General features: G+C 51.6%; 1 protein-coding gene across 3 annotated transcripts in view; it reads left to right on the forward strand.

Moving 5' to 3' along the window:
- Positions 1-12,340, forward strand: part of ETV6 (ETS variant transcription factor 6) — a 235,060-nt gene that overhangs the window by 192,620 nt on the left and 30,100 nt on the right. The window lies entirely within an intron of this gene.

Below are 12,340 nucleotides of genomic sequence, written 5' to 3' on the forward strand. Positions count from 1 at the left end.
GTTTCATTATTTTTGTTTTAATGATCACTTGGTTACACTCTGTGTTAACGCTCTAAGGTTCTGCAACCCTTCTTATGAAAAATTTCAAACTAGGGGCCGGAGTGACAGCGGGTAGGGTGTTTGCCTTGCACACAGCTGACCCTGGTTTGATCCCCAGCATCCCCATATGGTCTGTGAGCACCACCAGGAGTAACCCCTGAGCATCACCAGATGTGATGCAGGCAGGCAGGCAGGCAGGCAGGCAGGCAGGGAGGGAGGGAGGGGCGGGCTAGAGCGATAGCACAACGGGTAGGGCGTTTGCCTTGCACAAAGCCAACCTGGGTTCGATTCCCAGCATCCCATATCGTCCCCTGAGCACCACCAGGAGTAATTTCTGAGTGAAGAGCCAGGAGTAACCCCTGTGCATTGCCGGGTTTACCCAAAAAGCAAAAAATAAATAAAAGAGAGAGGAAAAAAAGAGAGGAAAGATTTCAGACTAAATCCCATGAGTTATACCTCTACTTCAACAACAATTTCCATTTTGATTTTTATCACATTATTTTTTAATCCGTCTTTTTCTTATGGTGCCGGACATAGAGTCTCACCCCTCATACGTGCAAGGCATGTGCCGTACGTCAGAGGCCTCTGCCCGGTCCCAGCTGTCTCCATTTGGGCATTGCAGAGCTGGTCTCCAGAGTTGAGGTGGAAGCAGAATGCGCAGGAAGGCAACAGAGAGTCCCTGACATGTCGCGAGTGTGGGGTGATGAATGTTGGAGGAAGAGAGTCCCAAACCCTGCGAGCGTTGGGTGGGACCAGGGGTTTCCTCAAATGCCAGTGCGTTTGGGTGAGCGTTTGCCTTGGAGCTAAGCGTGTGTTTCCCCTGCCCTTGAGCTGCCGTCACCACAGAGCCCTTGGTAGCAAACAGAACAGCACACCGGACTTGAACTGGGGCCCTCGATGGGGTTCTGGAGTGGGTGGATTGTGACGATCTGCCATTGAGCGCCATTTCACAGGACAGTGGGTCTCCCCATTCTCAGGAACAGCCCTTCCCTGTGTCTGTGCCCAGCTCAGGCCATTGGCACTTGGAGCACGCATGGTAGTTTGTGTGATGCTGGTGGTGGTACCAGAATCCTTCCCGGGGCGGGGGGGGGGGGGGGGAGGCTGAGGACCACACACCCGATGCTCTGTGGGACGGAGCCCAAGGCCTTATCACATCTGCTCAGCGTGTGCACTTGAGCACAAACGTCGCAGTCTCCACAAGGTCATGTGTTTTCTGGCAGGGGAGAGGGTTCCCGGGCAAGTGCTCAGGGTACTCGGAAGCCGTCCCCAGTGATAACTTGGGCAACTGGGTCAGTTAGTTTTAGTGCTTAGACCCAAGAATACCCCAGGGTCACCCCAGCGTGCCTGGGGCTCGTAGTGCAGTGCAGTTAGCAGGGTCCTTGTGCGATTCCCAGCCCCAAAATAAATACCTTTTTACTTGATTTTTTTAATTTAATTTTATTTTTATCAAGTTAAATAATTTATTACATTTAATATTCCAACACCAATCCCACCACCATTCCACCTTCCCACCACATTTCCAATGTTTCCACCCCTGCCCCCAAAGCAGGACCTAAATAATTTATTTTGTATTGCTGGTTAGGAATAATCGGCTAAAAATGATCCCAAAAAAAGTTTTCCTTAGAGGAAAGCGTGTGAAGATTGTTGTAGTTCACCCTGGAGCCATTAAACTTGATTCTTTAGACCCAACGGTTAGCAGGGATCTAAAACCTGGGGCATATCTTTACATGGGATCAGTTTATCCTTCGGGTCAGGGCTGTATATTTTTGCAGTTCGATATAGCAAATTAAAAAATGAGAAGGCATTTGTTTCCTTAATTAACACTTCACAAAAGAGAGGATGGCATGGGGCTCCCCCTTCCTCTCTGGGGGGTGGCCCCTTGCAGGCTGGGGAATAAACAAGACTTTCATGTGCGCACCCTGTCCCTGGACTCTCTCTCTCTCTCTCTCTCTCTCTCTCTCTCTCTCTCTCTCTCTCTCTCTCCTCTTTCTCACTCACTCTCACACTCTCTCCCTTTCTTCCTCGAGTTGAACCTAGTTAAATTTAGCCGTGCTCCCCACCCCTGGTCGAGTCGCTCCTATCTTCTGCCACGTACATTTCTGGCAGCCGCTGCTGCCGGCGAGGAGGAGGTGGCTTTCGGGAAGCTTGACTTTCAGGCCAGAATCCTATTACCTCGCCTGCCTCTTCCAAGCTGAAGGAATCCGATGGCTTTTTTTTCTTCCCCTCCCTTTCTCTTGTTTTTTTTTTTCTCATGATTACAGAAAAAAAAAACCATCAAAATGAAAATGCCATTTGAAATGTCTCTTCTCCTTTTCAGTCCCCCTCCCCAAAGTGATTAGAAGTACGGGGGTGAGAGGCACTCCATCACTCACATCCCTTCTTCCTTCCACACAGAGAAACTCGGGATGTCGGTGACTATGGCAGTGCCGGCACGAGGCTGGTTGGGCCCCTGCTCAGGGAGGACTCAGGTGCTCCAGCTGGATGGAGCTAATCAAGGAGGCTCGGGTCGGCGCTTGCCCCACCCTTCAGACCCAGCTGGAACCAGCCACGCGTTCTCGGGTCTGTCCACCAGGAGCACCGTCCCAGGCTGCACGCCTGCCCCTCCACCTGTTCACACATGGTCCCTGCCGTAGACGGGAAGGCCTGGCCAGCCGGGCCCTGGTGCGTGGCTGCCAGCCATGAGCGAGTGACCACAGTGCTGATGAGTAGAGGCTTCGTACAGGGCCTCCCCATCCCTCTCGCCACTCTCCCAGCTCCCTTGTGTCTAGAATCAGCACTGTTGGATTTCGCCCTCAAGGGTGCCACCCCAATAGGGGCCTGGGTGAGGCCACAGGAAGATGTGGCCTAAATAAGAAAGTTTGTGGAGGCTGGAGCGATAGCACAGTGAGTAGGGCATTTGCCTTGCATGCAGCCAACCCAGGTTCGATTCCCAGCATCCCATATGGTCCCCCAAGCACCGCCAGGAGTAATTCCTGAGTGCAGAGCTAGGAGGAACCCCTGTGCATTACCGGGTATGACCCAAAAAGGAAAAGAAAAAAAAAAAAAGAAAGCCTGTGGAGTGAAATTAGACTCAGGGAAGCCTCAGCCCCTAATGACTGGCTCGGAAGGAAATGGGACAGAGTGAAGGACGAGGCCAGTGGCGCACAGTGGACCTGACTCAGCTCGTCCATGGCCTGGCACTGGAGGATGTGCAGAGGGAAGGCAGAACTCAGAGCCCGTGCGCTGCCCCGGGAACTTCACTTGCAGCGCAGGCTGCCAGCAAGTCCTGTGGGGTTTCAGCACAGACAGATGGTCTGTGTCATCTTGCCACGGCTTCCTGCACGACCCCGTGCGTCGGCCGCAGGACACGGAAACCGCTTCCTCCTGGTGGTCACGTGGCAGTGCCAGCCGCCCGGAAGTCAGTGGCGTGGACGCCGAGGCTTCCTCTGGGGCGACGGCAGGGCAGAGGGCCCAGGCCTCGTCTCCGCTGCAACTGGGTCAGGCCTTGGGGGAGGCAGCCTTCACCTCGCCGCTCTGTTCCCTTCCTGCCTTGGACTCGGCTCACTGATCCTCCTTGGCTAAGTCACCGGGATGCGTCGTCAGCCAAGAGGACAGTGGCCCGAGAGTTAGGGACGCAGCTCCGATCCCTTCTCTCTGTCACAGCGGGTCATGTGTGAAGCTGCCCATACTCTGCGCCTCCCTTTCCTCCCCGCCGCGTGCTCGGAGGGCCCTGGGGTGGAGAGTTGGGCTGCTCCGGCTCCGCTTGGCTTTACTGGCTGTGAAACTGTCAGCTGCTCCCTCGCTGGAATCGTGGGGCTGAAGACTGAGGGGTTGGGGAAGATCCTGGGCCAGGCTTGGCAGGAGTCTCTCTTCATGTCAGTGCCTTTGTGTACGGTGGAGCCAGGAAGTGTCTGTGTGTTTGTGTGTGTGTGTGTGTTTGTGTGTGTGCCTGTGCATGCATGTGCGTGTGCATGTGCATTTGTGTGTGCATGCACATGTGTGTGGGTGCATATGTGTGCTTGTGTGTGCACGTGTGTACATGTGCATGCGTATGTGTGCATGTGCGTTTGTGTGTGCATGAGTATGTGTGCGTGTGCATTTGTGTGTGTGCGTGCATGTGCATGGGTGCGTGTGCGTGTGTGTGCGTGCGTGTGCGTGCATGTGCGTGCATGTGCGTGTCTGCATATGTGTGTGTGCTTGTGCGTGCACACATGCACGCGCACACACCCACAATCTGCTGCAGCCCTGTATTCTGGCAAACTCCCCGTGGCGTACCCAGTATGCCAAATACCAGTAACAATGATGGGTCTCATTCTCCTAACCCTGAAAGAGCCTTGAATGTGTCACTTTTTAGTCTCGGGGCTAGGATGAAGGAGACGTTACTGGTGCAGAGCCAGGAGGAACAATAATAATATTGTTCATTGATTATTATTATGATTATTATTGATTCATGGGATTAGAGTGATAGTACAGCAGGTAGGGTGTTTGCCTTATACACAGCTGAACTGGGTTCAAACCCTGGCATCTGCCACTCTAATCCCAGTTACCAGTGTGCCCGGCCACATGCCACTGGGCGAGATACTAACCATTCTTGGGTCTCAGTTCTGATCTGTTGCAGAAGGGAAGCAGGGTTACCTCCAGACCCGGTTTTGGGAGGAGGCAGAGTCAAGTTACCCTGGAGGGGGCCCTGAGCACTGTGCCTCTGGGGCCCAGCGCTCTGCCGAGGTTATTTGGGATCATTGTTTGATGTCTCTTAGCTCTCTTGAGTGGCGACCTTGCTGCTTTGCCTGATTAAAAAGACTCGGCTGTGGTCAGCCACACCTGCCAGGCGGCCGTAACGCCCTATTAAAGTGTAGTGTTGCTGCCCTGTGCAGTGTCCTCGTGGTGGGCGTCTTATCTCCAGATTCCTTCCCCAGCCCTTGCAGATGCTTCTCTGTGAACCAAACTCCTTATCCTGACATTCCTTCGGGGGTTAACCATCGCAGTCTCCAGAGCTCTGTGGGGGTTGGGGCTGGGGGGGGGGGGGGGGGCCTGGGTTCCTTTCAGACTGCCTGTGGTGTGTGTGAACTCCAGGCCCATCCTGCTGTACTCCTTGGGGAACTTCCTGTAAATGCTCCGGTCACCTCCCCTCAGGACCTGTGTGTGTCCCTCTCGGTCGCGTGCTCTCTGGCCGTAGGAAGTCACGAGAAGCCAGCAAGGAAGATCAGCCCCCCAGTCTTGATGGCCAAGCTCCTACGGCCCTGGTCAGCGCTTCTCCCCTCCCAGACCTCATTCCATGCCAAGCTTGGCCACCCCCACTCCCCAGATCTCTTCTCGCTGCTTTGCTCCCCTTTTCTGGGGTGGGGGGTGAGGTCAGCTCACATGATCTTTGGCTCTCTGACCCTTGTCCCTGGGGCTATATTGACTGAGCCGAGAAATGGGGTAGGGGGGATTGGGTGCTGGACCTGCCCCCCTCCCCATCCCTGACCCCTGACCCCTGGCTTCCTCCCACCATGGGGAGGCTGCTCAGAGCTCAGAAGCTGCCTCCTGGGGCTTGAGTAATAACTCTACTAGGTAACCAGGAAGTCTTCCAGAAACTTCCTCTTGCCTCTAGGGAAGTGCCATCTGTTGGCTGAGCGATAAGGGGACTGGGGGCCCTTTGGCCCTGGGCAGTCATCTGCCCCTTCCCCATTCCAGGAAACTTGGCCTTATCTCTGGGCTCCTGTCCCCTTGGAGGATCCACACTGGGCTGATGGATTCCTTTGAAATCTGATCCTGATCTTGTTCCTCCCAAGCTGCCTTCCACTGGCCTGCTGGAGACCCCCCTCCAAGAGCCTTGCCACTGCTGAGAGACCCCCTGTTTCTGCCCTCAGCCATGGGACATTCCCCCCACCCCAAGCCTTACAAGGGAGCTCAGGGAGTCAAACGTTTCTGGGGTGGACAGGCTGAAACAGGCCGGAAAGCCCAGTAGAACCTCTCAGAAAGGGCACAGGGGCTGATGGACACTGAGGCTTCCAGAAGAAAGTAGTGCAAAGCAGCAGACATCAGAGAGAATTGTGTCCCCCCAGGTCTGGAGGGCGGACTGAGACAGTCTGGGTTTTGCCAGGACCACGGCCACTGGCCTCTGGGCGGGGCTGTCGCTGGCCAGCTTTGCCGTTCCTTCATTGTTTACTCCGTTTTCATGCTCCCATGTCCCAGTGCCATGCCCGTAGATCAGACTCAGCACCTGTGGTGTGGGGGATGTGAGAGTGTGTGTGTGTGTGTGTGTGTGTGTGTGTGTGTGTGTGTGTGTGTGTGTGTGTGTTAGGGATATGTGGTGCTGCGGGTATTGGTGCAAATGTGAATTTATTCCTGACCTCATGGGGTCTTAAGACTTGTGTGCGAGGCTGGCATACGAACCCCAGGTCCTTAAGAAGTTCAGGTTGGGGGGCTGGAGCGATAGCATAACGGGTAGGGCTTGCTTGCATGCGACAGACCCAGGTTCGATTCCCAGCTTCCCATACGGGTCTCCGAGCACCACCAGGAGTAATTCCTGAGTGCAAAGGCAGGAGTAACCCCTGTGCATTGCAAAAAGAAAAAAAAAAGTTCTCATTGATGATAGCTTAAGAGCCTGGGTCCAGGCCCCTCCCCAGGGCCAGGGCCTCTTCTCTGGCCCCTGTACAACATCACTCATCCTGTCCCTCGACACTCAGTTCAGGTTATAATGTCCTGGGCCCATCCTTTGCCGTCTGCTGACCACGAGTGTGTCCCCTGGCTAGGAATTGTCCCCACACTGTTCTCTGTCCATGTTCCTGATCTGGAACCTGCAGCGAGAACCCTGTCCCCCAAGTCCCCATGCTGGAGGGTCGCTGCTCTGAAGCCTGCCACTGGGACTCTCCAGGGCTGTCCCCAGCCCTCCCTGTCCCCTGGGCCTTCCTTAGTCTCCAGCCTTGGCCATGTGGGTGAGGTCCCTGGCCTCTGTCCAGACATAGGTGAAGGGACAGAGAGACAGAGCTGCCTCTCTGTGGGCTTCCTTCCATTTCCTGCTCTCCACCTCAGCCGTCCCTTTACCTTGACTTGATAACTTTTTGGGCAGGCCAGGTTTAAATAATAATAATTATTATTATTATTATAAGTATTATTATTATTTGGGGTTTTGGGTCATACCCAGCAATTCACATGGGTTACTCCTGGCTTTGCACTCAGGAATTACTCCTGGTAGTGCTTGGTGGACCATATGGGATGCTGGGAATCGAACCCGCGTCGGCCATGTGCAAGGCGAACACCCTGCCCATTGTATGCTCCAGCCTGGCCAGGTTTAAATGGACAGATTAAATGAACCAGTTCACTAATGCTTCTCCCTCCCACTCTACCCTAATAGGGGTAGGTGTATATAGGTTGGGGTTTGTGTGCGTCAGGTGTGTGTTGGGGTGTGTATGTGGACACGTGTGTGTGTGTGTGTGTGTGTGTGTGCCTGTGTGCCTGTGCCTGTGTTGAGCATGTCTCTTCACTCTGCGCATACGGTTGGCATCACAGAGTGCTCTTGGATTCCTTCCATGTTTTGTAGCCACCGTGTGGCAAACATTTTTTTCAAACATTCTTCCATCAGTTGTGTTGTCTCAGAGTCTGGCCATCCGCCCACCAGCTCCCAGCGCCAGCAGGACCTTATTGACGGAGGACTTAGCACAGGCCTGAATTCCCGAAAGGTCACACGCTGATGTACGGGGGGTTGGAACTTGAACATATGAATTTGGGGGAGGGAAAATACAACTCAGCCCTGAGCCGGGGGTAACAGAAGGTGCTTGTGCCTTGGGATCTTTTTTGAATTCTGCCTGTCACCGCAAGCCTTGGACTTTTGTAACCTTCTTCATCCCATGCATGAGTCCCAGCAGAGTTTTACAGAAGTCGAGCGGGGGAAATGGTCCCTTCTGGAAGGAGGAAGAACATGGAGGCGGGGAGGGGAGAGAGGGAAGGGCTGAGGCCGTTGAGGGGTGTCCGCTGAGCCTGTGGGTTTGTGGCTTCAAGTCATCCTTCACCAAAAGCTTCAGGGAAAGGGTGAGAGTGGAAATGTGGGGTTTGAGAGAACTTTTTGCCTTTGCTGTACCCTGGAAATGTCCTTGTCAAAACCTGTAACTTCAACCAAAGGCAGTTTTGAAGTTTCGTTTGGTTTGGGTTTTACTAGTTTCTTATTTTTTTTTTTTTTTTGGAACATGATAAAAGTGTGGGCCAACTTTTGATGAATGTTAAGTAGAGAAAGGCATAAATTAAGGCTAAGAAGATAAGAAAAGAAATCCAGTTTCTTTTTTTTTTTTTTCAGTCATCACATTTTAAAATCCTAAACTGCTTTTTGGGACTGTTTAATAGTGAGAAGAGATTGTGTCCAAAAGAAGTCCAGAAAGAGAACCGCGTGAGGGCCAGATAGTACAGTGGGTGGGGAGCTTGCCTTGCACACGGCTGTCTTGGGTTCAATCCCCAGCACTGCATGCAGCTCCCTCCCCCCCTTCCCCCACGGTGAGCACAGAGCTGGGAGTAAGCCCTGAGCACAGCCAGCTGTGGCCCAAAAAGTTTCAAAAAGAGCAGCACTCTTTACAGTAGCCAGAATCTGGAGAAAACTTGAGTGCCTGAGAACAGATGACTGGTTAAAGAAACTTTGGTACATCTACACAATGGAGTATTTACTATGTAGCTGTTAGAAAAGTCATGAAATTTACATACAAGTGGTACTACATGGAGAGTATCATGCTAAGCGAAATGAGTCACAAAGAGAGGGATAGACATAGAAAGATTGCATTCTTCTGGGGAACATAAAGTAACAAAACAGGAGACTTTAACACCCAAGAATAGCCGAGATTAGTACCAGGTGGTTTACTCCATGGCTTGGAAGCCAGCCACACATGCTAGGGGAAAAGGCAGCTCAGATAGAGAAGGGAGCACCAAGTAAAGGGTGTTGGGAGGATCCTCCCAGGATGGGAGAAGCATGCTGAAAGTAGACTATAGACCGAACATGATTGCCACTCAATGCCTCTCTTGCAAACCACAGAACCCAAAAGGAGAGAGAGAACAAAAGGGAATGCCCTGCCACAGAGGCAGGGTGGGATGGGGGGATGGGGGGGTGGAAGGGATACTGGGGTCTGTGGTGGTGGAAAATGGGCACTGGTGGAGGGATGGGTATTTGATCATTGTATAATTGAAACCAAAGCACAACAATTTTTAAGCCTACAACTGTACCTCATGGTGTTTCACTAATAAAAAGATTTTTTTAAAGTTTCAAAAAGGGGGCTGGAGCGATAGCACAGCGGGTAGGGCGTTTGCCTTGCATGCGGCCGACCCGAGTTCGATTCGCAGCATCCCATATGGTCCCATGAGCACCGCCAGGAGTGATTCCTGAGTGCAGAGCCAGGAGTAACCCCTGTGCATTGCTGGGTGTGACCCAAAAAGAAAAAGAAAAAGTCTCAAAAAGAATATAACAAAGAGCGAGATGTGGGATCACAAAACTTTCTACCAGCGTGCGTTTCCTACCTGTCCGTGATCTTTCTCCCCTCACTCTCCCTTCCTTCATGCCCACCTCGCCTCTCTCTGCTTGGCTCTCTCTCCTTTCCTTGTGATTTCCCTCCTGTACCAAGACCTTCAGTGCCAGGGCAACAGAGATAATGTCCCAGTTTTCCAGCTGGGCAGTGCACCAAGAACAAACCCAGACATCAAGACCAGACCCCCCCGCCAAAAAATTCTTGTTTTAGACAGAAGACTCCTACATCTGGGGGATTTAATGCACCCACTGTCCACCCCGGGCATTTCCTGTGTCCGGAGCTTCTCTGCCTGCCGGCGGCTCTGGGCTTGTAAGTTTCCATGCCCTGCTGCCAACTTCTAATGACAGAGGCTGCCACCGCCGGGCAGGGGCGCCAGCGCCCACTCGCTAACGGGGGCGCTGGCTTTGCAAACTGAAACAAAGCTTGGAAGGTCTCATTGCCGGCCTTTCCACCCCAACAGTAGTTGTGCCCAGACCACCAGGAGCCAGGAATTAAATCCCCTCAGATCCAGTTCTCTCCCATTAATGTTATCAGCTCCATCAAGTACTTCCTCTTGGAGTGGTGTCTGCGGAGAAATAAATAAATCAAGCCTCCTCCATGGCCAGGTCCTGCCCGGATCCTGAGTCAAAAGTTGGATTATCCAGAGCCCCGGCTCCCTCTGTCATTGTTCCCAAAGAGCTGGGCAGGAACAGAGAGTGAAATCTCCCCAGGACATTACATCAGTTCCTCTTTTACCCTTGGCAAGAAAGTGCTTCCCCTCCTGGTCCTCCCAGACTTCCTAAAGCCCTGAGCACACACCCGTGCACCCAGGCTTTAAGTTCAGGACTTCAAAGGGAAGTTGCAGGTAACCTCACCATGGCCGAGCCAACGCCTGTGTCTGAATTGTCTTAAGAGGGGAAAGGAATCAGGAAAGAGTGATATTTTTTCACCCATACATGGTCTTCACCTCCCTATGTATTTTTAAACCTCAACAAACTTTTAAGTACGGGAGATATTTTATAAATGGCATTGAGGAGAAAATGTATGAAATGCCACAACTAGATGGACTTTAATAGTTGCTGAGAATTGAAAAGTGAGCCATGGAGGGACCAGAGCAGCAGGAGAGTGGGGAGGGCGTTGATCTTGCACACGGCTGACCCAGGTTCAGTCCCCGGCATCCCATATGGTCCCCCAAGCACTGCCAGGAGTAATTCCTGAGTGCAAAGCCAAGAGCATCACCAGGTGTGGCCCACCCCCGCACCCCCTACCCCAATTTGCTTATTAGTTAATTTGGCCTCTTCAGGTTTTCTGTTTCCTCCTAATTATTGGGAGTTTGTAGGATTCCACAGATTCATCTGCCTCCAGCAAATCCAGTTTCTCCAGCTGAGTGACAAACAGTGTTCATCGTAATCACTTCTGATCCTTTGTATTTCTGGTCATGTAATGTGCTTCCCTATTTATGATCATTGATGATCATTTGTAACTTCTCCCCTTTCATCTCTCATCTGGTTTTTAGAATTTTCTCTCTTCCCCCCCCCCCCCCCTAAGTCCAGTTAAGAGTTTGTCGATCGTATTTATTCCTTCACAAACCAGCTCTTAGTGTTGTTGACCTTGATTGTTAGATCATTTGTTTCGGTTCTAATTTTTTTTTAGCTCCTTCCTCCTACTTACTTTGGGTTTCATTTGCTGTTCTCTCTCTGGTTTCTTGAGAGGTGAGAGCAGGTGATAAATTTGAGCTTTTTTTTTTTCTTATTTTCTGATGTCAGCCTATATTCCGATAAACTTCCCTCTTCAAATTGTTTTTGCAGTGTCCCATAGGTTCTGATAGCTTGTGTCTTTGTTCATTTCCAGAAATCTTTTATTTCTTTTATTTCCTCTTTCACCCAGTGGCTGTTCGGTAGTATGTTGAGGGAGAGGAGCTCTTCCTGGATGATCTCACGCGTATCTGGTATATAAAGAGAATACACAGTGATAAATAAAAAGAAACCCTTGGACTCTGGCAACAGAACTGAGGTTCTCAGAAGGGAAGGGAGGTGGTAGGATGGGTTCGAAGGGCCTTAACAACAGAGGTAGTGATGAAGTTATATATAATAAACACTGTAGCACTGTAGCACTGTCCTCCCATTGTTCATCAGTTTGCTCAAGCAGGCCCAGTAACGTCTCCATCGTGAGACTTGTTGTTACTGTGTTTGGCGTATCGAATACGTCACGGGGAGCTTGCCAGGCTTTGCCATGCGGGCGAGATACTCTCAGGAGCTTGCCAGACTCTCCAAGAGGGACGGAGGAATCGAACCCGGGTCAGCTGCGTGCAAGGCAAACGCCCTACCCACCGTGCTATTTCTCCAACCCAATATTAACACTCATTTTTAAAAAAGAAGATAGACATATAGAGCCAGAGAGCCAGCCAGAGCTTAAGGCACTTGCCTTGCACTCAGCTGGGACCCCAGTTCAATCCCTTTTGCCACGTATGGTTCCCCTGTGTCAGCCACTCCTGAGCATAGATCCAGGTATAGCCCCTGAGTACTTCCAGGTATGGCTTGATCCCCTCCTCTCCACTGCACCCCCCCCCCCCAAAAAAATGTTGTTGTTGTTGTTGTTGCTTTAAGAAACAGAAAAGATAAAAAAAAAATTACAAAATAGGAATTATGGTAGTATCTCTTCTTTATGATCACTGTTAGCTTCGAGCAGTATTACCCAATCACTGTGTCAGAGAAAGTCCTTGCTGAACGTCGTCATTCATATCCACATCGACCCCAGAAGGTGTGGCGAGTACCACAGTTTGGTTGAGACTGCTCTGTATAAATCAGTGAGTAAACCTAGAGAAAAATGCTCCAGTTCCCCGGAAGCCACAGGGGGCC

The sequence above is a fragment of the Sorex fumeus genome, unplaced genomic scaffold (genome assembly GCF_029834395.1).
Source record: "Sorex fumeus unplaced genomic scaffold, SorFum_2.1 ptg000003l, whole genome shotgun sequence".
NCBI lineage: Eukaryota > Metazoa > Chordata > Mammalia > Eulipotyphla > Soricidae > Sorex > Sorex fumeus.